The 20,570-nt window shown below is 32.0% G+C and overlaps 1 non-coding gene across 1 annotated transcript; it reads left to right on the top strand.

Moving 5' to 3' along the window:
• The first annotated feature begins 2,770 nt into the window (after positions 1 to 2,770).
• On the top strand, positions 2,771 to 3,003 carry MIR167D (microRNA MIR167d). Its single transcript, NR_120779.1, has 2 exons — positions 2,771 to 2,921; positions 2,951 to 3,003. It is a non-coding gene; the product is annotated as a microRNA MIR167d (primary transcript).
• The last annotated feature ends 17,567 nt before the right edge of the window (positions 3,004 to 20,570 follow it).

The raw sequence follows: 20,570 nt of genomic DNA, 5'->3' as shown, positions 1-20,570 counted from the left end.
ATTTCTTCATTGCCTTATAATTCTTACCCATTATTATTAATTTATTCCAACTGTTTTTATTTAAATCACTCACTTTCTTTTTCTATATACCCCACTCCCCCTTAATTCTACCTACCCTAAACACATCCCAATTATCCCCCCCTTCATCTATATATATATCCCTCATTTTTATATATATATTAATTACCTTCAAATCTTTTTTACTTTTAATTGTTTCACAATTTTTAATATATATATATATATATATATATATAGTTTTCATTTTATTATAGTTGTCCAATCAAATCAAAATTGAGATTTTTACAAACCAAATTAGACCTACCTACCTAAGAAATGTTCCTGGGATTGTAACCTCCTTAATTTAAGTTAAAATAATATTTTAGTCGTTTGTTTAATTTTAATTCCTCTTTACTTTCTATTACATTTCTATTAAAACTTTTTGGATATATATATCCACAAATTATAGATTTAAAAGGCGTGAATTAGAAATACATTTTTAACTAATTTAATTAAAAAAAATTAATATTGTTTTGACAACCACTTAAAATAGAGTTTGAAGTTTATATTTGAGAAAGAAAAAAAATTCTTAAACCAATCAAAATTAAGATTTATTAAAATTATAGGAATTTAAATTGAGCGAAAATATAGAGGTTTAAATAAAATATAACCAACTAAAATGATATTTTAACAATTTTATTATTAAAAATGGCATATTAACAAGATTTTCTTTAAAAATAATAGATTACTCTAAGCAGGATTTTGGGTCAATCACTTGAAATAAAATGTCAAGTGATTTTTAGTAATTAAACTATTAAGAAAGAGATTATTTTTTTTTTATAATGAATAACGATTAAATTCCAAAATTATATCCCAATTTCTTAGGAAAGCTATTGATTGATTACATAAGTCCTAAAACTTTCAGTTGTTATATACTTTTCATATGGTTGTTCAATTTTGAAAAAGGAGGAAAAAAACCAATAATCGTGTTATCTCTAAATCATATTTTAATTAATTAAATATATGGAAAACCCATTATTGACTTAAAATTAAAATAAAAAGGTTTGTGTTTCAAGTTGGTTATAATTCATAGTTACTAAATACACTTTGATTTAAAAGTTTCAAACTTAAAAGAGTTTTATGACACCACCAAAATTAGTTGACTAAATTTTAGAAGATATATGAATTATGGTTTTATTATTATTATTATTATTATTATTATTTGGGATTATTATTCACCAACCAGTCCTCCAAAATAAGTTACATTGTGAAAATGAAATATATATATATATATATATATATAGAGGGAAATTAAAGACAATATTAGTGTACTATTGATTTGTTTAGCTTATGCTAATTTGACTATCAAACCTATGTAGCTATGCCTGCTATTTAGAAAGGTCATACTCACAACAGCTTTTTCCTTTTTTTTTTTTTTTCTTTTTTTTCTTTTTTTCTCCTTAACTCTAAAACATATTTCTTTTTTCTTTTTTCTTTTTCTTTTTTTTAAAGATAAATATATCATCATAAATATATTGAAATAGTTAATAAGGTAGTTAAGGGGAATTTATAAATTGTATTATTTTGAGTAATAACTAGAAAACATTAATGGTTCATCAATAACATAGAAGATAGCGTCGTAAATTCTCAATATTTTCTTACTTACAGAAGAATTTTTGAAAATATGGGTATTTAAAATTTTTGTTTAGTAACAATTTCAAATAAAAGAAGGGAAATCTTAACCAAATAAACTAAAGTAGAAAAGAAAATGGAGGAAGAAGAAAATTAAGATTTTAGAAGTAAAGGAAAATAAAAACATTAGTTTCCAATATAATATGTATATGTATATATAGAATTATAAAAATTAGAAAATAGAAGATTGAAACTTTGAAAGTTAGGTATATTGGAGGAAGAAATTGGATTGAATTAAAGAAATTAATGGTCCCCTTTTGAATTGAAATTTAATTAATGAGAGAAATTAAAGGATATATTAATAACCAAATTTAAAAACACTCATCAAAGACTTTGATATTGAAACTTGAAAGAGGATCAATGAGTCAGTATCATAGCTGTAAAAGGACCAAAACCACACCACCCATTCATCTCTCTCTCTCTCCTCTCCTTCTGCAACAAGTATAAAACTACAACAAATGTTTTATTTTTTTAAAATATAGTATTATATAATTCAAAAATATAATAAATACCCTTTAATAACTTTTCCTTTTGTTTCGACAATATTGCATATATTTCAAATATCACAATATTATCTTTAATCTTAATTTGTATATCTTTTCAGGAATTCGAATAAAAATCATGATTTTGAACTATATCGTAATAATCTAAAATAATATATTGATCTAAACCTTATTTTTAGGTCATGTTAAATGATATATAATTTAAGAAGTCACTATTACAAAGGTCTCTTATCTTAGTTTTCATTCAGAATTTTAAAGTATTTCTATGGTAATTTTCGAAACTTTGATGTTAAGTTTAGAAAGCAAGGTTGTACATAGGGTATTTATCATAATTTAATAATGGAAAAAAAGTGCCAAAAAGTTTAATTAAATTGAAAGATGCAATAATATGGGCTACCTCTATCCTTTCTTTTCCAAAAATCCTTAAAAGGGTTAGTCTTTTGGATCTCAAACTCCACTTTTTCTTTTTTACAAATAAATAGCTCTCTCTCTCTCTCTCTCTCTTTGACATCTCTCTTTGACATCTCTCTTTCTCTCTCTCTCTTGATGGTTGAGATTTTGGGGATTATATGTGTTGGTTTGAGAGGTTGAAGCTGCCAGCATGATCTGATTTAATTTGCTGAATTCTCTTTTAATTTAGAGATTTTCATAAAGCAATATTATTGAAATTAATAAGGCAAAAAATGGGTTTTCTTCTATGGATCTTGATGATGTTATGCTTTTCAAGGGTTTTTTTTTTTTTTTTTTTTTTTTTTTTTTTTTTTTTTTTAATTTGAAAATCAGGTCATTCTAGCAGCTTCAATCACTCATTCACCAACAAATTTTCATTTAACAATGCCTCCAATTCCTTCATATTTCAGGTACACATATCCCCACCCCCTTTTTTCTCTTTTTAATTTCTCTATTGAAAGTTGAAACTAGCTGTTTGTGGTCTTATTTATTCATTGATTATTTATTGTCTTTGCCATTTATATGAAACTAACTTTAATGTTGTAATTCTCATAGATTTTTTCTTCCCAAGTGGTGGGTTGATTTTGTTTATTTGGAACGGGTTGTTAAATTGCAAGGTTGTTTTTTCTTTTTGTGTTTTCCTTTCAATTGATTTGTAATTTCAGTTGTGATTTGCTATTGAATTCCAACCAAATCACATGGGAAGGTCATTAAGATGTGGAAATGGGAATTCAATAATTAATCTTCTTTCTCTCTCCTTAAGTTTTTTCTCTCTAAAAGTTAAATTTCATTGTAAAGGAAAATCAATGATATGAAAAATTTTAGGTGTTAATGTCCTTTCTTCTCAAGTTTTCATCTTTAAAACATCCAAAGAATTGGAATATATGGGAAATCAATACCCTTATCCTCCCCAAGTTTTCATCTTCTTTTTGTCTAGACCCTTTTTTTATCTTCAAAACAAAATTTGAATTCAAATGTTTTCTCATTTCAATGTTAAATTCATCCTTTTTTTTTAATTGTATTTCAGGAGTTCTTTTTTTTCCACTTTCAAAGCGAACCAAAGATAATAGAATTGGAATTCAAATAATGTTGTCTCATAATTTCAAGTTTTAATTTTGTTATACATACATACATATATATATATATATAGGCCCTCTCTTTGCTCTTTCTTCCATTTTAAAGCAAAACATAACATGGAATGGAAGTCAATCCCCTCACTCTCCATATATAAGCTTTCAATTTGTTATGTTGTCAATGCTTTTAAGAGTCTTTTTGACTTGTGTGCTTGAATATTGTATGAAGACCAATAACAAATGGAAATCAATATCACATGGGAAGGAAATGATGTTAAATCATTAATCAAAGTTGGTGAGTTGGTAGGTTTTAATTAACACTTTTGTTTAGTGGATCAAGCCTGTGTATATGATCTTTAATTCTCTAGAGAAGAAATGGAGCAGCTGTTGTTTCAAATGTGAATTGGATCTTTCTCATGTTAGTTTTTTGAAAAAGTTATGGTACTAATTCTACCATATTAAATTGTTTCCACTAGGGTCCATATGGGTACGCTCAACTTTTGTTACTAAATTCAAGTTTAAGCTGTTTGAACCTACGCATGAAAACACTTTGTACGTTAACTAAGAGAAGAAAAGTCAATTTATGGTGTGTCTATAGAAGTTGTTTTTCACACATTACATCAGGTGTGTCTGTTCTGAATTGTCTAAACTTTAGAACAGCATCCATACACTCCAGAAATCAAAATATAGGAGCAGAGAGAGACAAATCTGTAAAAGAAACCACAGAAAAAATATGTATAATACGTACAAAAACTGACAAAAATTTAACTTAACATGTGCCTCTCTCACTTTAGAATTATTTACAAGTCTACATCCTAACCTTTACACCTATTTAATTTCATATATATTTAATGTGTCTATTTATCTTTTATTCTAATAACTCCCCATTTACCTATTTAATTGAGAATGGTAGGATGTTCGAATCACATTAAGTTCTCATATTTTGATTTTTTGTGTGTTTAAATCTTTCAAATACATTTTCAGATTTTTTTAACTTTCAAGTTCTTACCCTATTATATATTTTAATAATTACAAAACTTGTGTGTCTAGGAGATTTCTAAGCGTTCAAATTTACATCCATGTTTGGATGATCTTTTTAGATGTGTTTATAAATATTTCTTTTATATTTATAATGCTTATTATTTAAACAATTAAAAAATCAATTCAAATCTACTCTATCGTTTTCAAATTTAATTTGTAAGTTTTAGATAACGTTGAACTAATCAAACTTTGGGCAATTGGAACTAATCATTTATACAAAATTGGAAATTTTCTATCAAGCACAACCCTGAGGGTGCGTTTGGGGGAAGGGTTGATTTAGGGAAGGGTTAGTGTTAAGATAAAACAGTGTTAGTTAAACCTAGTTTTATCATAACCCTTGTTTGGGGGAAGGGTTTAAAAAGGTAGTTTTATGATAATATGTGTTTGGGGGAAGGGTTAGGTGGGAAGAGTTAATGGGGATTTTATGATAAAATGTGTTTGGGGAAGGGTTAGGTGGGGAGGATTAATGGGGATTTTATGATAAGATGTGTTTGGGGGAAGGGTTAGGTGGGTAGTTTAATGGGGATTTTATGATAAAATGTGTTTGGGGGAAGGGTTAAGTGGGTAGGTTTATGTGGATTTTGTGATAAATTTTATTTGGGAAAATTGTTAAATGGGGTGGGTTAATTAATTTTTTATGTTGTATAATATTTTTAAATTCAATTGTAAATATCATAAAAAAATTATTGCATATTTTTTTACGAAATCCTCGAATCCGTATTATTCTCCTATTTTATTTGTTGTATGTGTAATGTTATTAAATTAATATATACAGTTGGCCAAATTAAAATTAATTTCTGAACATATTGTGATAAATTTATTACAATTAATTTCTTATAAAGATAAAAAAATTATTCAATATTTCGAATGGCCGATAGCGAAGTCATCCAATTTTAAACCTATATAAATAGCCGTTATAACGCTTTTCGAAAATTCTGACTAGTTTCTTTCATTTAAAATAAACATTAGGAATGAACAAAAGAAGTTCTTGACAATACAAAATGCATAAACCATCGAATACATGATACAGAAAAATACGTAACGAAATAATAAGCAACACAGGTCACTACAAACAGAAACTATCTCTCTATGTCACGTAGGAGGACTCTACAGAAGCCCTCCCTTTCATCCTCAGGCATGAGTACGAAACCCCGGAGGTCGTCCATACGAGACAAAAGATGCCTTTGCAATAACGCCCTATCCAAACTCGTAAGTTCTGGCATCTCACGTGCGCACGTGGTTGTCATTTGCAAGGTTGCGTGCTGGCCACTGCGCAATCTCCCTGAGTTGCTCGTTTGTTTGGTCGAGCGCCACATGTATCGCTTCAAGCTCGAAGTCTCGCTGACTTCCCCTCTTCCTCTTCGATCCACTTGATCCGGTCCTACCATCTGAAGCGCGAGAAGGTCGGGATGCACGTACATCGTCCTGCGAGATGTCAACTCCCTGGCTGTACACGGGCGGGAAGTCCTCGTTTCCATCCCCCATATCAAATCTGTCATATCCGCCACCTGGCTCGTTAGACCCCACGTCCGCGAATGTCTCAGCGAACCGACCGGTCGCCCTATCCCGACCAAATACATATGTAAGCTCGTCGTAATACGGGAATGGTTTGTTCAGGAGTCCTTTCGCTGCAGGATGCGACTGCGGGCAGAAAAAAAATATGATGTATGAGTACTAATTTAAAAATTGTTTACTAAATGTAAATTGTTAACGTTGTGTAACGTTTAAATTATATTCCATACCCTAACCCAATTATCGAATAATTCCTTCTCCGCAACGATGCATTTCTCTTCATCGTTCCACCCAAAGCCACTGCACGCTGGGCCCCGCATTTCGGCAATGGCCTGGAACGTTCGCTTAAGTGTCTTGATCCTACAATCAATTACAGTTGTTGCTCGTACCTGACATCCAGGTAGTTTCTCTGCCATCATGCGTACCAACTGCGCAAGGTATCCTGGGCGAAATGTACCATTATCTGATTTCCAGCCCCCCATTGACACTAGCTCCATTAAACATTCGACAAGAGTCCCCTCCTCCTCCCTCGTCCAAACATGTCTCGGTGCACGATTTGAGGTTGACATACTGAGAATCAGAAATTAGAAAAAATACATGCAGTACATAAGTAATTTCACCATTAAACTCCAAAGTAAAATAGGCATGATACAAATTATGGCACGCGTACAATACATATGCAACAGCCCATATTAGTTTTTACAGTACATGTTAGAGACGATAGAATTGCGACGAAGTCATAAAAAACTTGTTATCTAAATATGTCTTAGCTAAGCGTTACGGAACTGCCAATCGGTGAACATCGATGCGGCTAGGTTGTCGCGCCACTGAGACCACTCGTTTGTTGTCTCAATGTACTGAATGTCTTCTGAAGCGGTGGTCGTTGCGTACGTGGAGTCCCCCTCGTCCTCGTCCTCAACGTCGTCGCAATATGTCATTTCCCTGTTGATCAAATTGTGAAGCAACGCACATGCTAGAATGGTGCGACACTGGACTTGCAGGGGTTAATACGACTTTCCACGAAGAATGGCCCAACGACCCTTTAGAACACCGAACGCGCGCTCAATAACATTCCTTGCCGAGGAGTGCTTCATGTTGAAGTACTCCTTTGCATTTGTTGGCGCATTTGCAGCACCACGCCACTCTTGCAAATGGTACCGCTGGCCTCTGTACGGGGCGAGAAACCCCTCCGCGTTTGGATATCCAGCATCGCACAGATAATAATATCCTGTTATTAAATGGTTTGTTTATGAACTTTAAATAGGTAAGTAAGAAGCGACGGTGTTTTATTATAAAAATTATATACCCTTTGGCACTTGTAGTCCATTTTCTCGTGAAATCGCATCACGTAGGATCCGCGAGTCTGCTGCAGATCCTTCCCAACCGGCAAGGACATAAACGAAATCCCCTTTCGTGTCACAGACCCCAAGAACGTTTGTGGCAATTTCCCCCTTACGCGTTCTGAAAGTAGGTCGATCTCCTGCGGGGACGTTCACCTTTATGTACGTCCCGTCTAACGCGCCAAGGCAGTTCTGCAGGTTGAAAGGAACACAATGAATTAACTGCGATGTACCTAAAGGTCAATTATAGTGAACTTGTAGGATGCCCACCTCGAAACACTTCCAACGTTGATCATTGCAGTTACTTGTTACCGGAACAGGTCTTTTTATCAACTCCTCGTACAGTCGAAGAACAGCCAACAATACGATGTTGAAATGTCGAGATACTGTCTCACCGGAGCGTACAAATTCTCGTTGTATGACGCGGTTCTTCACGTCATGAGCGAGGACGTGCAAGAACATTGCTACCATTTCCTCAACATCGACAATTTCAGTTGAAGAAAGACCAGCGACATTTCTAAGTAAATGGCATAGAATTGCGAATGTTCGCCTATCCATCCGCGTGCTTTGCGGACACACAAGATCTGACTCGTGTATCATGCGAAAGTAAGCAAGCTCCCTAATTCTATGGCGTGTATCGGGCGGTGTATGTGGGAGACGCTTATTGTTGTTCATTAATAGCTCCAACGTTAGTAAAATCTGACGTTGGGCCAACGTGAATGCAGTTAGAACTCCAATAAGTGTTTGTTCATCCATTACAATGTATGTAAAGTTCCCTAAAAACATGTACTATTTAAAATTAGTACAATATCGATATATTGTAAAAAAATATGTAAACTTAGTAATATCCCTATTTAGTAAAACTATAAACATAGAACAAAAAAATTAGATTATTTGAACAATTGAAATCCAAACAATAAAGAAGGTTATTTCAACAATTTTTACAATCTATTTTAGTTGTAAAATAAGTATTTTAAAAATAGAAATGAAATTTGTTGGAAAACAAAATTGAACGAAACATAAATAAGGTAAAAATAAAATAAAAAAGTATGTGGTCAAAACATATTAATAACTTTGTTGTTAAAATACAATTTCATACAAATGTGTGAGAATAAAATAACTTTATAAAAAATTGAAGTTTCATTACTTTGAAATTAAATATAAAAATTGGTATTTATTAAAATGAGGCTTAAGAACATTATAATCGAAAATGGGAAAAAAGTTTGAAAATCACCAACATTTTTTCTTTCTTTAACGTCACAATATGCTACATAACGTATTTTATTTTTTCTTTTTAGGAAAAAACGTATTTTCAATGTATATTTTTTTTTTAACCTAATTATTTCACAATATGCTACATAACCTAATTATTTAGAATGTATAGGAATTTTTTTATGACTTCTATATTCCTCATAATTACTAATCTCAACATTTGATCTTCAAATATAAATTAACAAAATACAAAATATTTTTTATCTCTATTTTCTCAAACTATGTCCATTTTATAGTTCTTACAAGTTTTGGCCACGAACTCTGAATTCTATATACAATAGTTTTTATTACACTTTTTAATTATTTGTTGGTAGAAAAATAAAAGTTATAATTTATGTTTAAAACGGTTTGGAATAAATTACGAAAAAAAAATGTGATTAAACGTTGGAACGTGTGTACTAAATTTTGAAAGCTTCAAACACATTTGTACAAACTTTATTACTATATAGAAAAAAAAATTGTTAAAAAACAGAAAATTAAAAGGATACATTATGTAACAAATTAACCCGAATGTTCTATATACAAAATGTTTATTATAAAATTATACAAAACCGGAAATAAACGAAAAAAAAAATACATTATCAAAGCCTACAAACGGCTATTACAAGAGTACCTCTTCAAATAATTTCGAACTCCTTCGTCGCAACGTCCTACATAAGAAAAGAATATGATTATTATTTCTAATTAAAACACAATAGAAAACGTATGAAAAAAAAATTAAATATACATACCTTTTTAGGACGAAAAATTTAACTCCAAATGAAGATTGAATCGGGAAACCGTAAAAACAAGATTGATTTTAATTTAGTAGCCTCAGAGTTTTGATTCCATTCCAAAAAAATGAATGGAATTCCATCATAGTTATAGGAAAATAAATAAAGGACAGAAATGTATAGAAAACATATAGCAAAAACCATAGACTAAAAAGACATGGAAGAGACAACGTACATGGTAACGGTAATGAATACAAAAGATAAGTTACAAGCACATAGAGGGTACAAAAGACACATGGTAACAGTAAAGAAGAAGAGAACTTACAGAATGTAACTTAAAACCACAGAGATGATACAAAGAGGAAGAAGAATGCAGTGAATGAAAAGAGGAAAGGTGCCAATATATAGGGGAAAGATGGGGCAAGTTGATAGGACTTAGAGGGAGGTCAACAAAAATATAAAGACCAACTGACATAAAGCATAGCATAGTCAAAGCCTATATACTGAAACCTATAACAGAAGCATACCCTACAAAAACATGGAAGAGACAACACTGGACAGAAAGGAAGAAGAGACAACACTGGACAGAAAGGAAGAAGAGACAACACTGGGCAGAAAGAATACAGAGAAGATTAAAATATATTTTGTAACAGAACAATTAAATAGAATAGAAGAGTGAAATTAATTTTGTAAGGAAATGTGAAGTCAAATCCATAGACTAAAAATACATGGAAGAGACAACAGTAAAGCAATAAGACATGGCAAAATAATAGAAAGAATACATATACAGAACAATAGAAGAATTGAAAATTAATGTAACAAATTTGAAATTAAACATTTGTACACAGAGAGCTAATACTAAAACAATTGTAAACAAAAAACAACAATTGTAAGAGTATTACAGAAATTTGAACTCATCATGGCCGGACAAAACAATACAGAAGACATAGGTAACAACAATTGTAAGAGTATTACAACAATAGAGCTCAACAATTGTACAGAAATTTGAACTCATCATGAACTCAACAATTGTAAGAGTATTACAACAATAGAGGTAAACAATACAAAACAACAGAGAAGACATAGGTAACAATACAGAACAACACAGAAGACATAGGTAAGAATACAGAACAACACAGAAGACATAGGTAACAATACAGAACAACAGAGAAGACATAGGTAACAATACAGAACAACACAGAAGACATAGGTAAGAATACAGAACAACACAGAAGACATAGGTAACAATACAGAACAACACAGAAGACATAGGTAAGAATACAGAACAACACAGAAGACATAGGTAACAATACAGAACAACACATAATACATAGGTAACAATACAGAACACATAAGACATTGGTAAACAATAGAGAACAATTCAGCAAAAATTATTACTCATCATCGGCTTTAAAAAAAAGTGGATTGAGAACTCCAAACCTCCCTACCAAGCTCCAATGGGTACGTGAAGAATCTGTCCTATTGCCAATCGAAGGACCCGAGAGCATACAGAACACCACGGCGGCAAGAAGGTTTCAAGGAGCCAAAAGCCACGATTCCAAAAAGGAAATCGTGTTCGGAGCCAACGAATTCGTCGGCTTCAACGAACACAGAAGCCCTTTCGGAGTGAGAGAGACGGATGAGAGAGATTTAGAGAGAGATTCGGCGTAACGAAATCCGGTTTCATCGCGAAAACGCAAGGGCATAATGGTTTAATCGAGGGAGAAGACGAAACCATCGAATGGATTAAAGGATTTCCACGGAAAAAACCCTAATCGACCGGACAAAATATTACGAACAGAAACCATACAAAACTTGAGGGAGAAACCCTTTCGGAACGATTGTATTAGAGGATGAAAGGAAGAAAACAAAAATCGACCGGACATTAGTAAAATCTACAGAAACCCTAGAAGACATGAGGTAGAAGACGAAACGGTTCGTGGTTTCCATGCGGGAAATGACAGAAACAAAGAAAAAGGAAAAATATCGAGGAATTTGATGTTGAGAAGAAGATGAAATCGATTTCAACGAAAAATCGAAAACGGATTGCGCTGAAGGACGAAATGAAATCGGTTTGAGGATGAATCGAATCGAGGAATTTGATGTTGAGAAGAAGATGAAATCGATTTCAACGAAAAATCGAAGACGGATTGCGCTGAAGGAGGAAACCGGATTCACGAACACGCGTTATCGGCGTTCGAAGGAGAAATGAAATCGTGTTAAGGAAACCCTAAAACTAGGGTTTCCTTAACATTGGGCCCAAACGGGGGTTAGGGTTGGGCTAAACCAACCCCACAGCCCAAACCCTAACCCCAAACACCCCCTGAGAGTTTCACAGAAGCAGAAATAGTTGAAAGAAGGAAGAAAAGGATGGAATATATAGAAATATATTAACAAACACACAAATCATATTAATTAATCCCTCCTCTCTGATTTCTTTTCTTCACCTCCCTTTTTATTAATTTGTATGTATTCTTACCATTTGGGCAATGTTTTCTGTTTCTTTTTACTTTTCTTTTATAATATTATGGTATCTATCACATGTCAGTAACTTTTAAAGTTGAATTAGGATTCTAAATGTTGAGATGAAATGTCGATGTCGAAGAAGTCGATATCGATGTCGGCCATGGATATATGTATCTTTTTTAAAGAGCATTTTAATCACAAAAAAAACGTAGATGTTAAAATCAATAAGTCTCTTTCTATTTGTGAAAGTGTAGATACATATCAAGGTTTAGTTACATGTGTGGAACATTTTCACATGGGTTCAACATAAGAAAATGAGATGCATTTTAGTTTTAGAAGTGAAACTCCAATTTGAAATCCAACTAAAATTAAAGAATTTCTGAAAAACATACAAATTAAAACAAGAAACAACCATGAGAGCACCAAAACCAGCATACCTCAACAATATTGGAATTCAACTTTGAAATAGTATTATTGTATACAAGGTGCCCAAACTAATTTGAATTTAGGGTTTGTTTTAGTGAAATGACTGAAGTAGGCTGATTCAACCAAGCCTTTTTAAGTTTTAGGGATATAAAAGATGCCAAAAGTAAAGAGGTTGTTTACCACAAATATATATATTAGAATTGGAGCCTTGGGATTCATAATCTTAAGGCGGTATTTGGCACATAAGTTTAGAATCAAGACCTTGGGGAAACAAATGTTTGCAAGTAGGTTTATTGAGAGGATTCTAAATTAAACCTTGAGAATCACACATATGTATGTGCATGTTTTACTAAATTTAATTAGAGTAAGTTAGGGTAATATTTTACAATTGTTTTGTTAACTGGCAACCTCTGGTGTTCTTTTCTTTTCTCTCTCTCTCTCTCTCTCTGTTTTTTTTTTTTTTTTTTTTTTTGCTGAATTGGGTAGAGATGAATTATATCAATCTTTTCTTGGGACTTTTAAAAAAAAAGTTTTAAATTTATTCATAATCTAAAAATATAAAAATTATTTCTAACAATCAAAACCGTGGCAATATTTAAGATAGAAAGTCTACAAAGAAAAATACAAAAGCATGAGAACATGATAATCGATGCCACATAAAATCGTCATCAAAAGGATCAAACATAATTTGATGAAGCATATAGTTCATAGTAGGAGGGTCAACCTATATATATAAAGGAAATTCCATTTAAAAATGATACATAAAATTCTATATTTAGATTATGTTTCTAACTGATATTAGTTATGGACATTATGTTGAAGAAATTGGCACTAAAGAAGGAAACACTCACTTGGAAGAAAGAAAGTTTTATAAAGACAATTTACAAATGATTGATACTTTTAGAGAACATTCACTCACTTTCCCTCAAAATTTCTTACTAACTCTCTTTCTCACTTTCTCTCTTCCTCTCTTTGCTTACTTGTTTTGATTTGCTTGGTTCACAAATGAGGATCATACCTCCTATTTATAGTCATGAATTCCTTGGAGCCCAAGCCAAAAGGCTTCGATAGAATTCTACCTATCCTAAATATTTATTTATATAATTCTAAATATTTATCTTATTCTTATCTAAAAGAATTTTCTATAATTCTTTATTCTGAAAATCTAATATATTTCTAGATTTCTTCTTTATTTTACATAATTTTAATCTACTTAGTTAATATCTCTTGAAGATTCTAGTTAGTATTGCTATATACTTTAAAACTCCCCCTCACCACTAACTATCCTTCGTCTTTCAATCATCCCGAGTTGCTGCAGAAACTGTGTATGCTTTGTTACAGGTAGACCTTTTGTGAATATATCTGCAATTTAATCTTCAGTCTTTATTGGCTTCATTTCAATTTCCTCTTGCAGTACCTTTTCTCTAATGAAGTGATAATGTACTCCACATGCTTGGTCCTTGCATGGAAGACTGGATTTCTCAGCTAAGTGAATGCAGATAGGTTGTCATAGTATAAAATTGTTGCATGATTAATCTCTTAGTGCAATCCTTCATTAAGTTGCTTTATCCACATATTCTATTGTGCTGCCATGACTGCTGCTCTATACTCTGCCTTTGTGGTAGATAATGCAACCGTTGACTGTCTCTTGCTACACCAACTAGAAATTGCTCCACAACCAAGTTTAAACAAGTAACCAATAGTTGATCGTCGTGTATAAATCTCCTGTATAATCAGCATCACAAAAGCCTTCTAACTTGCAATCTGACCCTTTCTTATATAAAAGGCCATATTTGTTTGTTCCTCTGAGATATATTAAAATTCTCCAAATTGCTTCAAGATGAGGCTTCTTTAGTTTCTGCATGTAACGACTTACGACTCCGATAGAGTATGAGATATCGGGTCTTGTTAAGGTAAGGTAGATCAAACTACCTACCAATCGATGGTATGTTGTTGGGTCTGCAAGATTTTTACCTTCATGCATGCAAAACTTTTGTTAACCTCCATTGATGTGGATATTGGCTTACAGTCACTCATATCATACTTCTGTAGATGATCCTTCACATATTTTTGTTGTCCAAGGAACAATCTTTTTTTTCTGAGTGCTCCACCTCTAGTCCAAGAAAGTGCTTTAGTTCTCCAAGTTCCTTCATTTCAAATTGAACTAGTAGATTCTGCTTTATTTGTTGAACTTCTTCTATGTGGTCTCCTGTTATGATTAAGATCGTCCACATAGACTAATATGATTGTGACCTTTGAGTCTTGAGTTTTGACAAATAAACTAGAATCTGTTGAAGCTACTGCATAGTCACTTTCAATAAGAAATTTTTCAATGTTTCCATACCAGGTTATTGACACTTGCTTCAAGACATATAAAGCCTTTCTTAGTTTGCAGACATAGTCATTGTGAGTTTTATCCATAAATCCTTTTCGTTGCTCCATATATATTTCTTGATCCAGCTCTCCATTTAAGAAGACATTCTTAACATCCATTTGTCATAGCTTCTAGTCCTTACTAGTAGCTAGTGCCAATAAGACTCGAATAGTTGTGAGCTTTTGTGGACTAAACGTTTCATCATAGTCTATATCATATTGTTAAGAAAACCCTTGAGTAACTAATCGAGCTTTATATCTATCAATTGACACTAGCAACTTTTACATACTTGACGTTTTTAGTATTGACCATTTTAAAGAAAAAACGTCAAGTATAGTTTTAAAAAAGCGGAGTTTTCATGAAATTTTTCGAACTATTTTACCTTAGCTTTTACTTGACGTCTCTTTTTCGTCAAGTATAAGGGAGATTTTCATCGACGTTTTATTCGCATCAAGTATAGTGAACATGTACTTGATGCGAAAAAAACGTCAAGTATAGTTTTAAAAAAGCAAAATTTTCGTGGAATTTTTCGAACTATTTTACGTTAGCTTTTACTTGACCTTTTTTTCGTGTCAAGTATAATGGAGATTTTACTCGACGATTTTTTCGCGTCAAGTATAATTGAGATTTTACTTGACATTTTTTTCGCGTCAAATATAGTTAACATTTACTTGATGCAGAAAAAAACGTCAAGTATAGTTTTAAAACATAAAAAAATAATTATTCACGAAACTTAAAGAGCCTTCCCTTCTTGATGAAAACGAAAACCATTCAGAAGCCCTAGCCTTTGACGAAAATGTTGAAACGAAAATGTTTACACTTGGCCTCCGATTTTGTAGTGCCTCACGCATCCTCTCTCCCAAATGCTTCTCCAAATGCTTCTTCATTTCTCTTCTAAACATAAATTCATCATCAAATCTTAGAACCCATCTAAATCTGAAAAACACATTTCGAAGATTGTTGATGATGCTCCAATTGCAACTTCATCCAAGCCATGTACCTCATCACATCAAGGTTTCGGCTCCTCATCGCCTCAATCAACATCCACAAGCAAATCAACTCTAAAGGATGTAATGTAGAAAGGTAAGCATATCAAAGGGCATCCATTACCCATTCCCTAACAACTTCATTCCTCTTCGGTTAGAAACTATGGGTATAACGTTCTAAATTTCTTTTCGAACTAGTTTATGGTTTTTTAGGATGATCTCTAGGGCTTGGAAGCCTTTGTTTGTAGTTTTGGCATAGTTTTGTTACTGTTCGAACACTTTATCGGAACAAAACAAGTTTATCTTGATGATTTTTGGGCTTCAAAATTCTGTTTAAACCTTTTCAGATTAATTTTAGATACTATAAATTAGTTCGTTATTTTTGTTTTTTACTTTTTAATCGTACAATGCAGTTGAGCCCGAAAGAAATCAAAGAGATATATGGCACACGATATATTGGGGGAGACCAAGCTTCCGGGCTTGTTGGCCTAATGGATTTCTTTTGCTTCAGTGAGGTTTGTTGTTTCCTTACCCCGTTCTAGTTCTATGTTATGTCATTCATGAACTAAACCAATGAGAAGTATACATATACTGGTGAAAAAATAATGGGTAATGAATGTTATCTCTTAGTTTACCACATAAAATGTATAACATAAATGATTTTGAATGATCAGATAACTTTAGTTGGTAGACATTTAAGTTCTGAATGTGCTAAAAATTGCAAAATAAAATATTGCTCACTAAAATTAAAGTTAATATGGATTTGCTTTTAAACCTAACCTAAGTCCACATAGTTTTGTTTCTTAATTTCTCTATGGTCCATGGAGATATTGTTCTTACTTATACACTCTAGATCTCTAACAACTTTTACAAATCCTATTATGTGTGATAATCTTACAACTTTTGATTCACATAAAGTCTTTGAGGATTATTACTTTTAGTTGTCTTCCAAAGATTTTATCCATGTGAGCTATGTTGAAAATTCATTTATTAATTATGAGGAGTTTTCTATAGTTCTACAAGAGTATGGTATTATATATCCACCATAGATTGCGGCTCATGATTTTGCTTTTAGATAATACTTTTTTTTTCATTCAAGAACTCCCTCACTAACCATATAATGCTTTGAAAAAAAATTGCCTTAAAAAAGTTGTGAATGAGGCATAAAGCATATCTGCTTAAGAGTTGAGATAAGAGTGAAAGAGAAAGTGGAAGTATTTTTTTCCTTAAATGACAGAAGTTGGGTGCTTTCCAATGGCAACCCCAAGTCTACTGCAAGCGATTGAGATCTGTCAACTTCTGTCTCCATTACAAATAAGCCACTGATTCAAAATGGAATGAGTCATTTACCAAGCTACTGGACCACCCAACACTTATTCTGCTAGAATATAACATAACTAAGAGTAATTTGGTGGAGATAGCATAACTCTAATCGAGATTATATCACAAACAAGATCGAGATTGTACATAATCTTTTTTCGAATCTTATGAATCTTATGTAATTATTTCAAATCTTTTGCAATTTATTTACTCCCATTTACATTTGAATGCATTGAGAGATCTGATCTTGCATGATGTTGTGGGTTGTTTAACAAGCTCTACATTTTCTGCTTTTATATGTAATATCAACTTCCAATATGAACTCAGAGTACACTGGTAATAGTAGATTCATTTTTCTTATTAATTAAATGAATTTTAAATGTTGGTTAGTTGATAGCTGTAAATTTGTAATCTCTATGTTTGCTAAGAAATGTACTCGCCTTTTCATTGACAGAATATCTAATTTTTGTAGTAGTGATTTTAATTTGAACCTTAGTAGTTGAGGATAAAGTTTTTGTTGAGGATAACACATGTGTTTGCGGTTCGTATCTTTTATTTTTTTCTTAGACAATTTTGATGATTAATATAACCTACAATTCTTGTATTTTGACTTGTTAAATACTTCATTTATGATTGTCCTTGTCTTTCTTAGGTACTTCCAAATATTGTCTTTTGTTAAATACTTGAGAGATAGTTGTTCTAATGGTTGACTAGAGGATTCCTCATAGTATGAATGTTAGTACGACATGTACATTCTCAACGTGCAACCCTTTCATATTATCGTTTTATATGTGTATGTGTTGAGATGATCAAACTACAAACTTTTAAAGATGAATTATTTTTCTTTTTTTGGCTAAAACTTGCTAAACGTTATTGTAGGTCATTGCTTCAAGAATTATTTAGTGAAACTTACTATGAGGCTTCATGAAGTATTAACACTCGAAAAGACGTAATTATCAAGAGTTGGAATATAATTTAATGTTTTAGAGTCTTATAGTTAGTAATTTTATTTATCATTGTAAATTGAGAGTAGTTTGTGAAGAGACATGAATAGTCATACTACTTGTATAATATTATTGTAAATTATGTACACATATGACTTATTGTTGAAGAATGAAATTATTGTTGATCGGAAGGTTTATTTTGTTGATGAATATGTCTTTATTTGAATGAATGTAATACAAGAAATGAGAAATGAGAAATGAGAAATGTAAAAAGTATCAAGTATACTGCCTTACTTGACATATAAAAAGAATCAAGTATACTATCTTACTTGATGTGCAAATAGTGAAGTATACTATCTTACTTGACATGTAAAAATTGTCAAGTAAAATATCTTACTTGACATGTAAACAACGTCACGTATACCATCTTACTTGACATGTAAAAAGCATCAAGTATGATATCTTAATTGACACAAAAATGACGTCAAAAAATATAATACTTGACGGTTTTTTAGTGTCAAGTAATGTGACTATACTTGACAATCGATTACTTGACACTTTTTAAAGCGTCAAGTATAGATTTACTTGACACTGTATTAATGTCAAGTGATCCAAATTTTGTAGTAGTGAATTGTAAACCCATTTACATGATATGGGTTTAACATCTTTAGTCTTCACCACCAAGTCCCACGTATGATTCTTTTTTAATGCGTCCACTTCTTCTTCCATGACTTTTCTCCATTGGATGCATTGTGACGCTTCTTTGTATGATGTTGGCTCTTCAAAGCTAGCTAAGACAAGGTTATGATCGGCCAAGGATGGGAAAGTTGGACCTTTGAGCCCAACACTTCTAGTTGGCCATAACCTCCGTGGCAAAGGTCGAGGAGCCTACTTGGTCATTGGGCTTATGTGTCTATTGGCCTTGAAGGTCATCGAGGGGTCCAAATTCTTCATAGACACGTCCCCAAGCTAAAATTATCCTACACAAAATTCAATTAGGTTATCAAATAACTGGATCTCGAAAGAAAATTGGGGTAGACACCTAGGTTTCAAGACCTTGTCTATAGATGTATATAAACCTTTCATATGGGGTATTATCTTGAATCTCTTTCAAACTTCCTAGCTTCCACTCATTCACTCTCTGACTTAAAGTATTAGAATGTGTGTGGCAAACACCACTATAAAAAAAAAGGCTTTTTGCCAACACTACAAAGCTTCGACAAAGCCCTTAAAGGCTTCGGCAAAGCACTAATTGTTGACGCTTTGTAGCATCAGTCAAGTTTGTTGGCTTAGGGTCGTTGAAATAGACTAAAGAGTGGGTGAATATGCTGACACTTTAGTAGTGGTATCGACGTTACGACCCTATATCGACCCATTAGTGTGGTATCAACAAACGTTAATGCCAACACTATTTTTTGTCGGTGTTAGGGTGTATTTTTCAATATAGACCGTCCACATCGACATTTAGACGTTAGGATATAAACCATCTACGTCGATGCCTAGCGTCGACATTACCCTTCTTTTATTGAAAAAAAAAACGTTTCAATTTTATAACTAATATATTTTTCTTATCCTCATTTTAGGCTAAATATCCCAATAAAAGATTATATATATAAAGCAAGATGTTTAAAAGATAGTGAACTGGAATTTCATCTCAAATAGATTCCATTATCGATCATCCTTATAAAATTAACGTTCCAAACAAAAACAACCTATACTAGCAAAACACAATATAATAATCTAAGAATATTCTTAAAATAAAAAATCTCTTAACAAAAACCACATAAATGTTTACAACAAAACAAGAATTAATTCTTGTTCAACTTTGAAGTCAAGAAGATAACATTGATCTTGCAAAACAAACAAACAAAAATTTTACTTATATATATATATCTAAATACATTCATATAAAACCATTAAAAAAGAAAACAATAATACTCAATTGTACAACTCACATTCAAAACATACATAGCAACAAGACAAAAATCATTTACACTAACATTGAAGAGAACAACACAAGCATAATAAAAAATACTATACTCATATCCAAAACATGAGAAACAATTCTTAACTCAAAATTTTCAACCTACCTTCTTAACTCAAGATTCTTAACTCAAAAGCAATATTCTTAACTCAAAATTCGCAACCTACATTCTCAACTCAAGATTTTTAACCTACATTCTTAACTCAAGATTCTTAATTTAACAACAACATTCTTAACTCAAAATTTGCAATCTACATTCAAAACAACAACACATGAATAACCAACATCTAGTCCCCTTCCACCCACACACTAATCTCATATTTAATATTTCGGTACTACCATAACTGCATGATAGCAACATTAAGTTTCATAATAAAAACAAATAACACTCTATTGGATCATACAAATAATGTCAAAATCATAGTGGTTCACCATAATGACTAAATGCTTATACGGTAACAATTTCATACTCAACAA

The sequence above is a fragment of the Cucumis melo genome, chromosome 12, assembly GCF_025177605.1.
Source record: "Cucumis melo cultivar AY chromosome 12, USDA_Cmelo_AY_1.0, whole genome shotgun sequence".
NCBI classification, from domain to species: domain Eukaryota; kingdom Viridiplantae; phylum Streptophyta; class Magnoliopsida; order Cucurbitales; family Cucurbitaceae; genus Cucumis; species Cucumis melo.
The sequence above is the reverse complement of the archived record's forward strand: the minus strand, read 5'-3'. Positions and strand labels throughout refer to the sequence as shown.